Below are 13,551 nucleotides of genomic sequence, written 5' to 3'. Positions count from 1 at the left end.
TCAAAACAAAAGTTCAGGAGATTTGGCTGAGACAAGAGGAGTCCCAGCACTAGAATGTCACTATCCAACCTCTCCACCACCAGGGGCGGGGGTGTGTAGGAGAAGAGGGGCGGGGAAACATAGTCAATGGACGGAACCAAAGGGAGAGATAAACTGACTTTTTCCTACCTGCTAATCCCACCACCTGATTTTAGCACCCCTTCTCTCAAAGCACAAGCACATGCTTGGGAAACTTCTTTGAAAGCTATTGTTTTGCAATGGGCGGACTGAATAACTTTGGGGTCTCTCACATATCCCATTAATGAGCAGCAAAGTGGTTTCATCCATATGCACAGCCCTCTTGCTGACAAGAGTGTGCTGTATGTGTTAATTGGAGCAGCAGGGAGAAGGCTCAGCAGCTGCTTTCAAATGACACGTTTACCCACTGGGCATTAATGTATTCCAATCGCTGTTTGATCTAAATATTAAAATGCACTTCACAGAGAAGCTTCTCATAGGCTTAGTAACAGAATACCATAATCAGCAAATAAAGGAAACTGCATGGTTTCAGGGAAAGGAAATACAAATAATCCAACTCTGCTAGCACTGAACTCCAGTATAAATCTAGCTGAGTTATTACACTTTAAAAAAATGTGAAAACAAATGGGTTAAAGAGCCTATAAAACATAATTCTTCCTGGTGAAGATGGCAAAGGGAGAAAAGTTGCAAAATATGCTCACACCCTATTCATCCTTTTATCTTTGAAAGTCACATTTTTCCCCCCTAAATTAAGTAGGACAATCAGAAACACTTCAGACTAGATGAGGGAAGTACTCTAAAGTCTAGACAGGTCAGTGTTAATCATGGATAATCTTTTTTCTCTGTAGCTTCTTTCTTCTTCAGGTTTTTTCAGTGGAATTTTTTCACACCAGGAAAGAATTGATTTGTTTACAGTATAATTAATCAAACATGACAGCATATTACCAAGTAAACTAATGATATTCTGCAGGACCATGTTCTCCAAAATGTAATTTTAAAAAATGCTTAATGATATACAAGTCTTATTATATACAAGTCATTCAATATCCATGTAATATCAAGATTTTAGGACCATCCCAAAGGTAACTGATTACATGTGGCAACCTGTTGTTACATTAACAAGCAATTTGTCTCTCTTCTAGATTTAGACTATTCTCTGTTTTTGGATATAGACTGCTAATGACAAAGCAGGGAGACATTATTTAGAGAAGCAAACATTCATTAGCCAAGAACATTTCAGCTTTGGAATGTGTAAACTTATTTTCAATAGTTCCATGATTTTCTGCTATCCCTAGAGATTTCTGATTTTTTTTTTTATGCCTTAGAAGGGGATTTGTGAAGAGAAACACAAACTTCATGATACTGACAAAAAGATGCTATAAAATGTTTTATGGACAAAAAAAAATCACTTGTCCTTAGGTTCCGAATCCTTCCTTTATTATTCTGACTCTCTCAAACAAAATAAACTAGGACAATTAAAAACTAATGAAAGAAAAATGTGAAGATCTGGAGTCTGGATCTTGAATAAATCACTAAATAAATGATGATAATAATAACATAAAATCTTTTAACTTAATCCATCAGCATGTACGATGAGGTAAGCATCATTATATCTCTATGGATGAGGAAAAACATATAATGCACTACTCTTCAACAGAGAAAAGATAAGTTTTACATAGAAGAATTTAAAACTTTCCACAAGAGTTTACAGATTTCTTAAATAATGGTAAGCAACCATTTTTGCACAAGAACCAATGCAGATAGTCAAATTATCTATATGCCTATGGGTTTATTTTCAGAAATAAACAGAAATTGTGCTTCTGAGCCTATTGTTTGCTTATTTTTGAAGAGTTTTATATGAGAGGTTAATATTTCAATATATACTTGAAATGATACCATTTTTAAACAAATGTGGTTATGGTGCTGACAAGGAGTGTAGAGGTTAGCTTTATACGGGGAGGGGTACAGTGGAGAGTTTAAACACTTTATTAAAGCAATCATATGCTTGGGAAGCTGGAATAGGGTAGCTGTTGTTTACAGGAGGCCTCCCTAGGTCATAAACAATGGCAGAATGTGGTAGGGAACAAGATGGGGTAGGGAGACGGGAGCATGTGTATATATGTCACAATCTAAAAAGCATCCTTTGGCTGAAGGATGGTGGAAATGGACAAAATCCTTTTAATCAGTCTTCTTGGGTACATATCTGTGAATTTTTCCCACCTTCTATTCTAAATATTTCACATTTAGCAATGGAAGACCAACCTAAATTCTGTATGGCCTTGCTGTTGTGCGACGGTTGGTTAATATCTCACAATAAAGTCAAATTAGCAGAGCACAGTTCAAGTCCTTTCCATAAGGTATACTTTCTTTCTGCAGAATCACCCCTGCCCCCTAAAGCATAAGCACTGGTAACTGGTGTTTTTGTTTTTATTTTTTTTATTTTTAAATTAATTATTGCACTCTATGGCCTAAACAGATGGATAATTTAGGGGTTGCAAATGGCACTTCACAAAACAAATATCTCCCTCAAATATGTATTGTTTGGCTCACACAGTGTTTGGAGCTCTTTTGGTATTTGTGTTTTTAAAACTGAGCTAACATCTAAAAATCAGAAGATTTCACAAATAAATCAGACATTTTCTTTTTCTTCTTAAAATATCAAGCCCTGGGCCCATTTCCACAAGGCAAATGTAGATCAGAGCTGAGTGGTGGATGCCACCCATCAAAAAACACCTGCTTTCCACAGAACCATAGTAGCCTCCTCTGAGCCCAGTTCTCTCATTAAGTGACCTCCTGGCCCCTGCTAACATTTATGCTTGTGGACCATGGTTGAAGTGCTATTCTAACCAGCCAGCCCCAAACACTAATTAGAAATGCTAATGCCCCTATATTGTCATGCAAAGAAAGCTAGTTATTCTAACAGATTCCTTGAAATGGAGCTCAATGTTCACTGAACTACAATATTTCTTAGAAAAATATTTTCACATAAGAAAATAAAGCAAGTCAAAATATTCAACAAAATGTACTTCAACCAAAAATTGAAAAAAAAAAATATATATATTAGTAGTGTGACAAATATATATATTAGTAGACACACACACACACACACACACACACACACACACACACACACAGGAAGCCTAATTATTTTTCCTTCTGGGAAATAGGCAGTTGCCTATACAACATCTGCTTCCATACTCAACTGAATTAGATTCTCTATCCCCTTTTAGGAAAAGAATGGACCAACTACTGAGATTAAATCTCTAATTCACATCCTCTTCTAAATTACTGATTAAGGGAGCCCTTCTGTGCATATTCACATTGAGTAATGGTTACAAGTATTTTCTGAATCATAAAATCTACTTGTGAAATCTTTAAGACACTAAATAATCAGACCTTTTTAGATGCCTGTGTATCTGCCTGTAAAACCAAGAACTGCGGCAGCCTTCCTGTGGCCCCAGGGGACATGCCAGGACACAGTGAAGACTGCAGAATGGGAAGGGAAAAGCACGCTGGCCCTTGGCAATGATGGTTTTCTTCTCCCTGTCAGATGCAGCACCACTATGTTGCAGCAAATAATCTGTTTCTTTGCTAAACAAAATCCATAGATCATGTAGCTCATGCATAGGTAATGTAAGCACAAAAGTATCTTAACAATAACATGATACATATCTAAATAAGTGCATCTAGAACAGAAGATGCAGTTAGATCTTGGCAACCATTTCCAACGGATAATTTTGAATATAAGAGGTGATTAGAAGCTATTTCATACAAAGGACAGAAAATAAAAAGTAGAGAGGTGAACACCAGAATAGAAAAAGAATTTGTTCCCCATATATTAAAACTGAAAAATACCTTATGCCTCTAGAGAAGTATTATGTGGATTCAAATACTTATAAATACATTCATTTACAGGAATATTTATTCATATGGGTAGTAGAGATTGTACAGTATGCAAGACAATTTTTTTCCGGTTTGTAGCATACTTTCTCTTATTTCAGGACTTGCTGCACCCCAAACTTCCACCCACCAAATTTTGGCAATCACCCCCTACCTCCTCAACCCACATTCAGTATTAGAACAAATCACCAAAACTAAGGGGAAAAAATATTCATTAGCTTTAGAAGCATTTTCCCTGAATAGCTCTTAACTGGGTTTCTAATTTGAGTCTGTCCAATCACTAATTATTTGTGTGATTTAATAAATAAAGCATAGAGACACCTGCCGACAAAGTTTATATACGTGTGTGTGTGTGTGTGTGTGTGTGTGTGTGTTGGTCTACAAATTGAGTAGTAAAGTAAGCCAACTCATCCATCTGTGAAATATTTCAAGGTTGACCCTCCATTGATGACAAGATTTTGAGTTAAAAAGACAGTGGAGGACTGTGCTTAGGGTTTGATAATGTTTGCTTACTGAGCGTGAAATGAAATTTAACTGTGGCATGTCCACATTTGTAAATTTATTGTGGTTGTTTAGACTTCTTGCAAAATGAAATGTCAGGCAGTCATTCCGAGATTCCAAACATATTAGGCTTCAAAGTGTTCTGATAACAGAGGTTATTCTTTCAGCTTTCAAAGATAGTTTTTCTCTTTCTTCCACCACATAGAATTAATTAATATATTTGTTCAATAGCTAAGTGTGGAATGAGCACAGCAGAATGAAAATAAAAGCTTAAAAATTATTTCCTAATTTGAATTGCTAAGTGTGCCATGTGAATATTGTAAGAGTTTGAAAAATGTTCATTGTGCCAGAGTTCACGTTTTTCCTGAAGGTGCAATATGTCTTAAGAGGAAAGATTTAGACTAGAAAGTCTCTTCTAGCTACAAGATGTTATTATTTTTATGCAGCTAGATACTTTCAAGTGATGAAAAATATAGTGCTGATTATGAAGTCTTTTAAGGTAATTGTGAAACTTTACAGGATTTATTTAAGTGCCACATGATGGTTAGGAAGAATAAATTACCAAATGGCTTCTAGTTCCTGGAAATTCTCTTCTCCCCTCTCCCCTCCACCACCCGTTTTCTTTCTCCTTCTTCCACCTTCCTTCTCTGTCCCCCATTTGTCCTTTCAGGCACTTAGAGAACAAGGAAAAAAAAAACTATTTTAAAATGGCATTCATTTATTTATCTATTTAAGTTTGTTTCTTGGTTGGATGAGTGGTTGATTTACCGAAGCAACGAGTTTCAAAATGCTCAGGTTTTTCATTGATTCATTTGGCTACAGAAACATTTTCTAAGTATTTAAAATATTTTCCTACGGTGTCAGTTTTTATAAACTGTCATGACTAATATAACTTAAATTTCTCTTTTCTTTCCTTTAAATGCTTTGACAGGACTCAACTTCCCTACCTTCTTGGCCATTTTGTCTTATGGCTCTGTCTCAGACCCCTTCTCCTAGCTGTCCTTTTCAGGCATACTTGTTGTCTGGCTTGGTTTGGAATGTTTAAATAGTGTTGAGGACTTTTACTTTATAGGAGCTCTTGATGCTCTGTGCTTTCCTTACCGACATTTTTGCTGATTCATTCATTGGTTTGTTTCTTCATTTTTCAGTCAAGGGTTCCTCATGCAATTATTTCAGGTCAGTATTGTCACACACTGAGTGTGCAGCAGGAGGTAGAGGCACACTCTAAGCCATCACTCTCCTTGATAGCTGCAGGCCCAAGTGTAGAGAAGCCTTCAAAACCATTAACCTAAATGAGGCTTTGGAAGGTCTGTGGCTTTAAGGATTCGCTTATTCACTCTATAAAATGGATTTAGTGCCTGTCACAAGGCTAGATGCTTAATGCATGCCAGCTCTGACCCACCTTTAGAACTGGCCTTATTTCTTATCTTTGCTGGATGATTTTGGTGTTTGACACACTTTTAAGGAAGGAAACTTGAAAGCCCTTGTATAATTTACATAGCATGTTTCCCATGAACCATGAATATTGTGTGCTCACCTCACACTCAGTCTGACTCATCCATTTGACAAATGCTCACTGTGTGTCTGTGGTGCCAAGCTCTGTTCGCACTCTGAAGTCAGAGCAGTGCACAGGAGGACAAAGGCCCCTATTCCCAGGAATAATCTAGATCAGGGGGAACAGAGAACATGCAGGTAAGTCCATATCTGACAAAGTATTTTCCAGCAGAGAGAAGTGACAGGGTGGTAATGATGGAAAGTGACCATGGGGACTTTGTTACAACAGAGGGGATCTGGGAAGGACTTACAGGGAGACACAGTTTGAACAGAGGTAAACAAGACAAAGTGAGCCATCATGCAAAGATGTGGGGGCAGTACCTGCAACACAGAGTAGACAGGAAGGACAAAGAGCTTGGCATTGTGCCAGGGACAGGAAGAAGGCCATCATAGAGGGTAATATGAGAAGAAGCTAAAGAGCTGCAGGGAGCAGATCAGCCTGGGCTTTGCAGGCCCCTGAAAGGAACTGTTGAGTTTTATTCTACATTATTAGGAGCACACAGAACACACTGCAGAGTTTTAAGCAGGAACATGACATGGTCTGATTTACATTTAATATGGTCCTGGAAACTGAGCAAGAATAGTACTTTGGTTCTGAGTTAGAAATAAATCAAGAATGACTTGTGATGTTAGGTTTGAATAATTGGAAAGATAATGCTATTTATTAAAATAAGAATGATGACAGAGGTAATGGCTTGAGAGATGTGCTTTAAAATATTTTGTATATTACGCATTCATATTTTATATATAGTTACAAACTATGAATTCCATGTTAGCTGTGTGACTAAGAACATGTTATTTAACTTGGCTGTGTTGTTTCTTCAGCTACAAATGAGGATCACAATAGTACTAAGTTCACAGGATTGCTACGAGGATTAAGTAAGCACACAAAACTCTGGAAGACTAGACCATTTAGCAAGGAATATTTAAGTGACTGGTTGTTATAGATGACTATTACATGAAAAAGAGCCCTCTTTTTATTTTCACTTGTTTTAGTCAGCTTTTTCCTAGCTGTGACTGAAAGACTGGACAAGAAAAATTAGTGGAGAAAAAGTTTATTTTGGCTCATGATTTCAGAAGTCTCAGTCCATAGATGACCAACTCCATAGCTCACTACCCAGGGTGAGGCAGAACATCATGGCAGAAGGGTATGGTGGAAGAGAGCAGCTCAGGACATGATGGAGAGAAGTAGAGAGAGTTTCACTCACCTGGACAAAATATAAACCCCAAAGATATAGCCCCAATGACCTACTTCCTCCAGCTACATCCTACCTGCCTATAGTTAATCCATTCAAGTGAATTAATCCACTGATAAAGATCTCATACTGATCATTTCACTTCTGAAAATTATTCATTATCTCACATATGAACTTTTGGGGGACACCTCATATCTAAGCAATAGCCACACATTTTCACTAACTCTATTATAGCTGCTCTTCATATATCTTTTTTTTTCTCTTTCTTTGTTACACAACTTTATTTTTTAGGTTATCTGTTAACTGTAAGTTCAATGCAAAACTTTCTTTCATTCTTTCCTTTTCTCAATCTTAAGTCCAATAGAATAGTTTAAGCTTTATTCATTCAATAAAAATTTGACTCAATACTTACTATGTGACCAGCTGCACATATTACTAGAAATACCATGAAAAAACAAAAACCAGACATTGAACATGTTTTCATGAAGCTTATTTACTAGAGACAAGGGAATGACAGTTTATAGAAAAAGTAAATAAGGAAGCCCTATATAGGACATTTATTTATATGCATCTAGTAAGTGTTTTATATGAGTTTGTTTAAATAATGAAGTAATTACTATGCAATACCTCTTCTATTACTAACAAAGAACAAGTCTACTCTCATTATAAGCCACCCAATCAGTGGTTCTCACAGAAGGGAGTCATAAGAAAGGAATGTCAGCATCACTAAGGGAGATTTTTCCATGTCACAATGACCTTCCAAAACCCATCTCAGGTACCCCTTCTTCCAGCAAGCCTTGCCTGAAGCTCACCTGCCCTGTCTCTTCCAAGAGGCCTGAGCATGGGATTTACAGCACTCTGTGTTATTGTAACTAGTTACGATAGTTGTTCAGGTACTTTGACAAATTAGTAAAAGTGGCTTAAAGAAGATAGAGGTTTATTTATTTCTCATGTTAAGGTCTGACCTGGGGTTTGGAGGATCACTATGACTTGGAAAAATCTCCCTCAGTGATGCTGACACTCCTTTCTTATGACTCCCTTCTGTGAGAACCACTGATTGGGTGGCATATATTGGGAGTAGACTTGTTCTCTGTTAGTGAAAGAAGAGGTATTGTGTAGTAATAGTGGTTGGGGGTGGGAGGGACAGAGGAGGTGGCACTGCTATAGGAAGTCATCCAGGAACCTGGGTTCCTTCTGTCTCATATGTTATACCCTGGAAGTTTCTTATATCATGACCATGACTCACCACTACTCAGGCAAGTTCCAACCCAAAGGAAGAGGACAGATAGCAGTTAGTATTTAAGAACAGAATAAGTAGGTTGCAACTTTCACCTCTCTTCAGATGCCGCTGCCCCATGGCTATTCCTTATTGCACCCGAGGAAGAGAAGTGTGGCTTCTCCAGCTGGATGGCTACATGTGTGTCTGGCTAAATTTGGGAGTTTCTATTAGCAAAGGATTGGTACACAGGTCAATCAGCTGTCTCTCCTCACAGGCTCTGCTGCAGAGCTACATTCTCTGCTATAATTGAGACCTTCTTGGACTTCCCTGGAATTGATCTCAAAGTTTGTTCAGCAAAGAGCCAGAGCTTTATCCACCCCTGTTTGTCTGACTAGCATAAAGCTTGGCCTCTGGTGGGCTCTTGGGTTCCCATGTATTCATTGTAGAAAGTGTTAAATAAATTTTATTTTCTTCTTACAGCAACCTATAAGAATCTTTCTTTATGGGTGCTGATATTTAAAACTTACCCAATAAAGACTTATAAATTACAGACTTGCTACTAGAAGCAAAACTTACAATAACCTCTCAAATCCCTTGTTCTTACAACAAATCATGCTGGGACATTTTAAGTAAATACCAAAACTTAAGACTACCATTTAAAAGGTAACCTCAAATCTTAGACGCTAGAATTTTCAGATGGCTAGCATCCTTGTTTTTATCCTACACCATCGAAACTTTTCTAAATGACAACACATAAGAATTCTGCTATAAAGACTTAACTTACAGAATCTTGAAAATGTTTTAGATTAAACAAAAACTTTAATCTCAGCCACTTTGGATCATTAAATATAATCATATTGTTTGTCTCATAATTAGTAGGGTTTTCACTCTTTACATTTTTTAAAACTTGTTTGTTTGTTTCGTTGTGCTGAGGATCGAACCCAGTGCCTCACATATGTTAGGCAAGTGCTCTACCACTGAGCCACAATCTCAGACCACATTTTACATTTGTAACAGAGAACTAGGGGTTTGTTAACAATTTTTTCTATGTAAGATATAAATCCTTGAAATGAGATACAATTAAAGAAATATTAGCAAAAGATTGTTCTGAATAGACATTCTTTCCTCAGAAAAGAAATAGAATTTTACCCAAGAGTTTGAGAAATGTAAAATTAAATAAAACTCAACATCAAAAAATGAATCTAGATACAGACCTTCTAGACTTGATAAAAGTTAACTTCTAACTTGATAAAAGTTAACAGGATTGTATACCTAAATATAAAATGCAAAATTATACATTTTAACTATAATTTTACAGTTAAAAGATAACAAGAGAAAATCTAAATGACCTAGGACATGATGACAACTTTTAGATCGAACACCAAAAACTCCAACCATGAAAAAAGTAACTGATAAGTTGAATTTCATTAAACATCTACTGAACAGAATGAAATGTCAAGAGATTGAAAAGACAAGCCCACGCAGAGAGAAAACATTTGCAAGACATATTTGGTAAAGGACTATTATCCAAAATTTGCAAAGAATACTTTAAATTCAAGAATAAGAAAATGGGGGAGGGGGGATAGTAGGGGATAGGAAAGGTAGCAGAATACAACAATTACTAATTGGGCATTATGTAAAATTGTGGATGTGTAACCGACGTGATTCTGCAATCTGTATTTGGGGTAAAATTGGGAGTTCATAACCCACTTCAATCTAATGTATGAAATATGATATGTCAAGAGCTTTGTAATGTTGTGAACAACCAATAAAAAAATTAAAAAAAAAGAATAAGAAAATGAACAACTTAATTAAAACAACAACAATAACAACAACAACAAAAATCAAATGGGCAAAGGTCTCAATAGACACTTCACCAAAGACAAATATGGCAAATTAACATATGAAAAGGTACTCCAAATCATATGTCATCAGGGAAATGCCAATTAAACATCAATGAGATACTACTACAAGTCATTAAAATGACCCAAATCAAGACACTGACAAGGATGTGGTGCACCAGAAATACTGCTTTGTTGCCTGCAGAAAGACACAGTGATATAGGCACTTTGGAAGATTGTTTACTTCTACAAGAAACTGTCAAACATATTCTTATCATTTGATCCAGCAAGCATACTCCTTGGTATTATTCAAAGGAACTCAAAACTTATGTCCACACAAAAACCTGCACATAGGTGTTTAAATCAATTGCATTCATAATTGCCAAAACTTAGAAGCATCCAAGATACCCTTGAGAAGGTGTAGGATAAAGGAATTATGGCATATTCAGACATTGGAATATTATTCAGCATTAAGAAGAAATGAGCTATCAAGCCCTGGACAGACACAAAGGGAACGTACATGACACCCCACTGAGTGAAAGAAGCAAATCCGAAAGCTGCGTGCCATATGATTTCCAATTATATAGTGTTTGAGAAGAATAAAATCTAGCATAATTTGGGGTTGTGGCTCAGCAGTAGAGCGCTTACCTAGCACGTGGGAGGCCCTGGGTTCAATCCTTAGCACCACATAAAAATAAATAAAATAAAGGTATTGTGTCCAACTAAAAAATAAGTATTAAAAAAAACCTAAAAGAATTAGTCATTGCCAAGGGTTGAGGATCAACCGTCAATACACAGAGGGCTTTTTAAAAATATTTTTTTTAAAGTTTTTTATGTAGTGCTGAGGATGGAACCCATTGCCTCACACTTCCAAGGCAAGCACAATAGCACCAAGCTTTGACCCCACCCCCACAGTGGAATTATTTTGAATGATACTATAATTATTTTGAAGGATATTATACTATAAGTCATTATATATTTGTGAAAACCTAAAGAATGTACAACATCAGGAGTGAATCCAAAGGTAAACTATGGACTTTGGATGATAATCATGTACCACTGTAGGTCCATCAGTCATATGAAAGGTACCACTGTGGTGGGGGATGTTGATAGTAGGGGTGGGCTGTACACTTGTGTATATAGGAGGTATATAAGAACTCTGTGCTTTCTGATACATTTTTCTATGAATCTAAAGTTGCTATGAAATATAAAATTTAAAGAAGACAAATTCAACCTAATCTTTCCCTAGCATTTATGTAAAGTTGGTGGAGACAAGTAAATTAAGCAAGAACTGTTATTTGAAATTGCTGTTTAAATTTACCACTAAGGTAATGAGCACAATTAAAATGGAGAAAAGATTCTGCATCTCAGCAAAAAGTATAAAAAGCTATAGATGATTAAATGTCTTAATAACTGTCATAAACTTATAGATACCATGGGTAATCCATTCAAAACACCATGACATATGTAACTGGGGGTTCTCCCTTGCCATCTTGCTTTCTGGAATGAAAAGTAAATATTTGCATTCTCTTTGTAATCTTGTAGCTTATGCTAAGAAAAAAATTTAAATGTCAACCTGCAAAGAAAAACAAAACTTATCCCTGTCATTACAGTTTAGCCAAAATTATGCCTTAATTTTCAGTGGTGATAACTAGTCTCCCTAGAAAAATTCAGGCCATAGTAATTAGAAATCTCTTATACATTCTTGCTCTTCTGGGTTTTGAAAATAAGAGAACAATTAGAATTATCAGCAACTCTCCTCTTTTTCAGTTGTCAGATGGAAGGAGGTAGCCTGATAAAAAGCGGTGGGACTAAATGATAAGATCTTGACCCCCATCTGAAGGAGTGGGCTTCTGTGTACCTCACATCCAGCAACAAAAAAGTGGAGGTCCTGCTGCAGTCAGGTCATGATTTAAGGAGTTGTATCAGATCCTTGGTCCACCATGTTCATCCTATGAGAAACACCGGAGGGTAATCCTTTCTTACCATGGACCAAGATAGAATAGGAGTCATGTTAACACCACCACTTCTATTGTGTGGATGTGTGTCATAACAACCCAATAAATGGGCCTCCTTTTCAATTACTTGATATTCAGAAAGCATCATGGAGTTGAATCATGTATATAGAATAGGGATAAATAGAATAGCTGAGTGTAAATGACTTACAAAATTCCAGAAGCCAAGTTGCAACTTGCATAAAAGCAGAGTATCTGGTAGAGGGTGTTTTTATTTTCACCTATAATATTTTGCGTCTAACACAAACATACATCTTCTCAGCACATCTGTGAAAGGTTGCAAAGGTCAATATGCCATTCCTTTCAGAAAGCCAAAGTCAGTGATGCAGAAATAGGTCTCTCACTGAAAAAAAAAAAAAAAAAAAACACCAAGTAACTAGTTCTAGCAGAACTCGCAAACTAACTGCATGATCATGGTCACCTTACTTAACCTTTCTAGACCAATTTTCTCATCTGATTTATGGGCTTGGATGCTCTAAGTTTCTATGATTTTCTGATTTTGTGTCTTCAGACATGTAAACATCTTGAATCTCAAAATTTCCTAGGACATTAAGGATATTGTAAAGAATTTTTTTATATAATTATGTGTTCTTCGGTACATGTTGGTAATGATTCTCAAGTTGCTGTCTTTGTATTTGGCTTGGGAAATTAAAATTCCTTAAGGATGGAGATCTCTAGATTTCTATTTGGTTAAAATGCTTTGCACATTAACATTTTCATGATAAAAATGATCAATGATCATTCTCTGCTAAAGTATTGGTTTGTAAGATCACATCCCTATAAAGATTCATCTTTCCCTTCATCAGCATTTAGTACATACCCTGATACTAAGCACATCCCACATATTTATAGCTGACAAATTAAGATTTTTGTACTTTGACAAAATTTTAAAAAGAGACGTCTAATAAAAGCAATACTTAAAATCAAGTATTTACTCAATAAACACTACCTATAATACTAGGAAATAATTTTTCCATACTCAGACTCATTGCCTTCATCAGGATCAGATCTCATGGGAGAAAGAGTGAAAAGCTTTCAGTGGGAGAGCATAATCCTCCCCCTTCCTGCTGCAGACACCAATATATAAACACATGATTTTTACTGCCATGTTTCCACTAACATCCTTATCAACTGGACAATATGTAAAACAGCAAATCTACTGCCATCCTCAGAGTCTGAAACAGGAAGCCTGATGATTCCCAGTGTGACCAGTGCTAATTCTGTTAATAGTGCTAATCTCTCTGGGAGAGTACATAGAAACAGCTCCCAGTTGTCATAGGACCTAATGTTTCATTCTTTGTACAAGC

The 13,551-nt window shown here is 36.4% G+C and overlaps 1 protein-coding gene and 1 long non-coding RNA gene across 5 annotated transcripts in view; one reads left to right on the top strand and one right to left on the bottom strand.

Annotated features, from left to right (window-relative positions):
* Positions 1 to 13,551, bottom strand: part of Grip1 (glutamate receptor interacting protein 1) — a 666,343-nt gene that overhangs the window by 378,157 nt on the left and 274,635 nt on the right. The gene's annotated exons all lie outside the window — the stretch shown is intronic.
* Positions 6,012 to 13,551, top strand: part of LOC144378622 (uncharacterized) — a 33,141-nt gene continuing 25,601 nt past the window's right edge. The window contains exon 1 of the long non-coding RNA XR_013440505.1: positions 6,012 to 6,111. This is a non-coding gene — a long non-coding RNA (uncharacterized LOC144378622). The remainder of the gene's footprint in view (positions 6,112 to 13,551) is intronic.

This window comes from Ictidomys tridecemlineatus, chromosome 6 (genome assembly GCF_052094955.1).
Source record: "Ictidomys tridecemlineatus isolate mIctTri1 chromosome 6, mIctTri1.hap1, whole genome shotgun sequence".
Lineage (NCBI taxonomy): Eukaryota > Metazoa > Chordata > Mammalia > Rodentia > Sciuridae > Ictidomys > Ictidomys tridecemlineatus.
The sequence above is the reverse complement of the archived record's forward strand: the minus strand, read 5'-3'. Positions and strand labels throughout refer to the sequence as shown.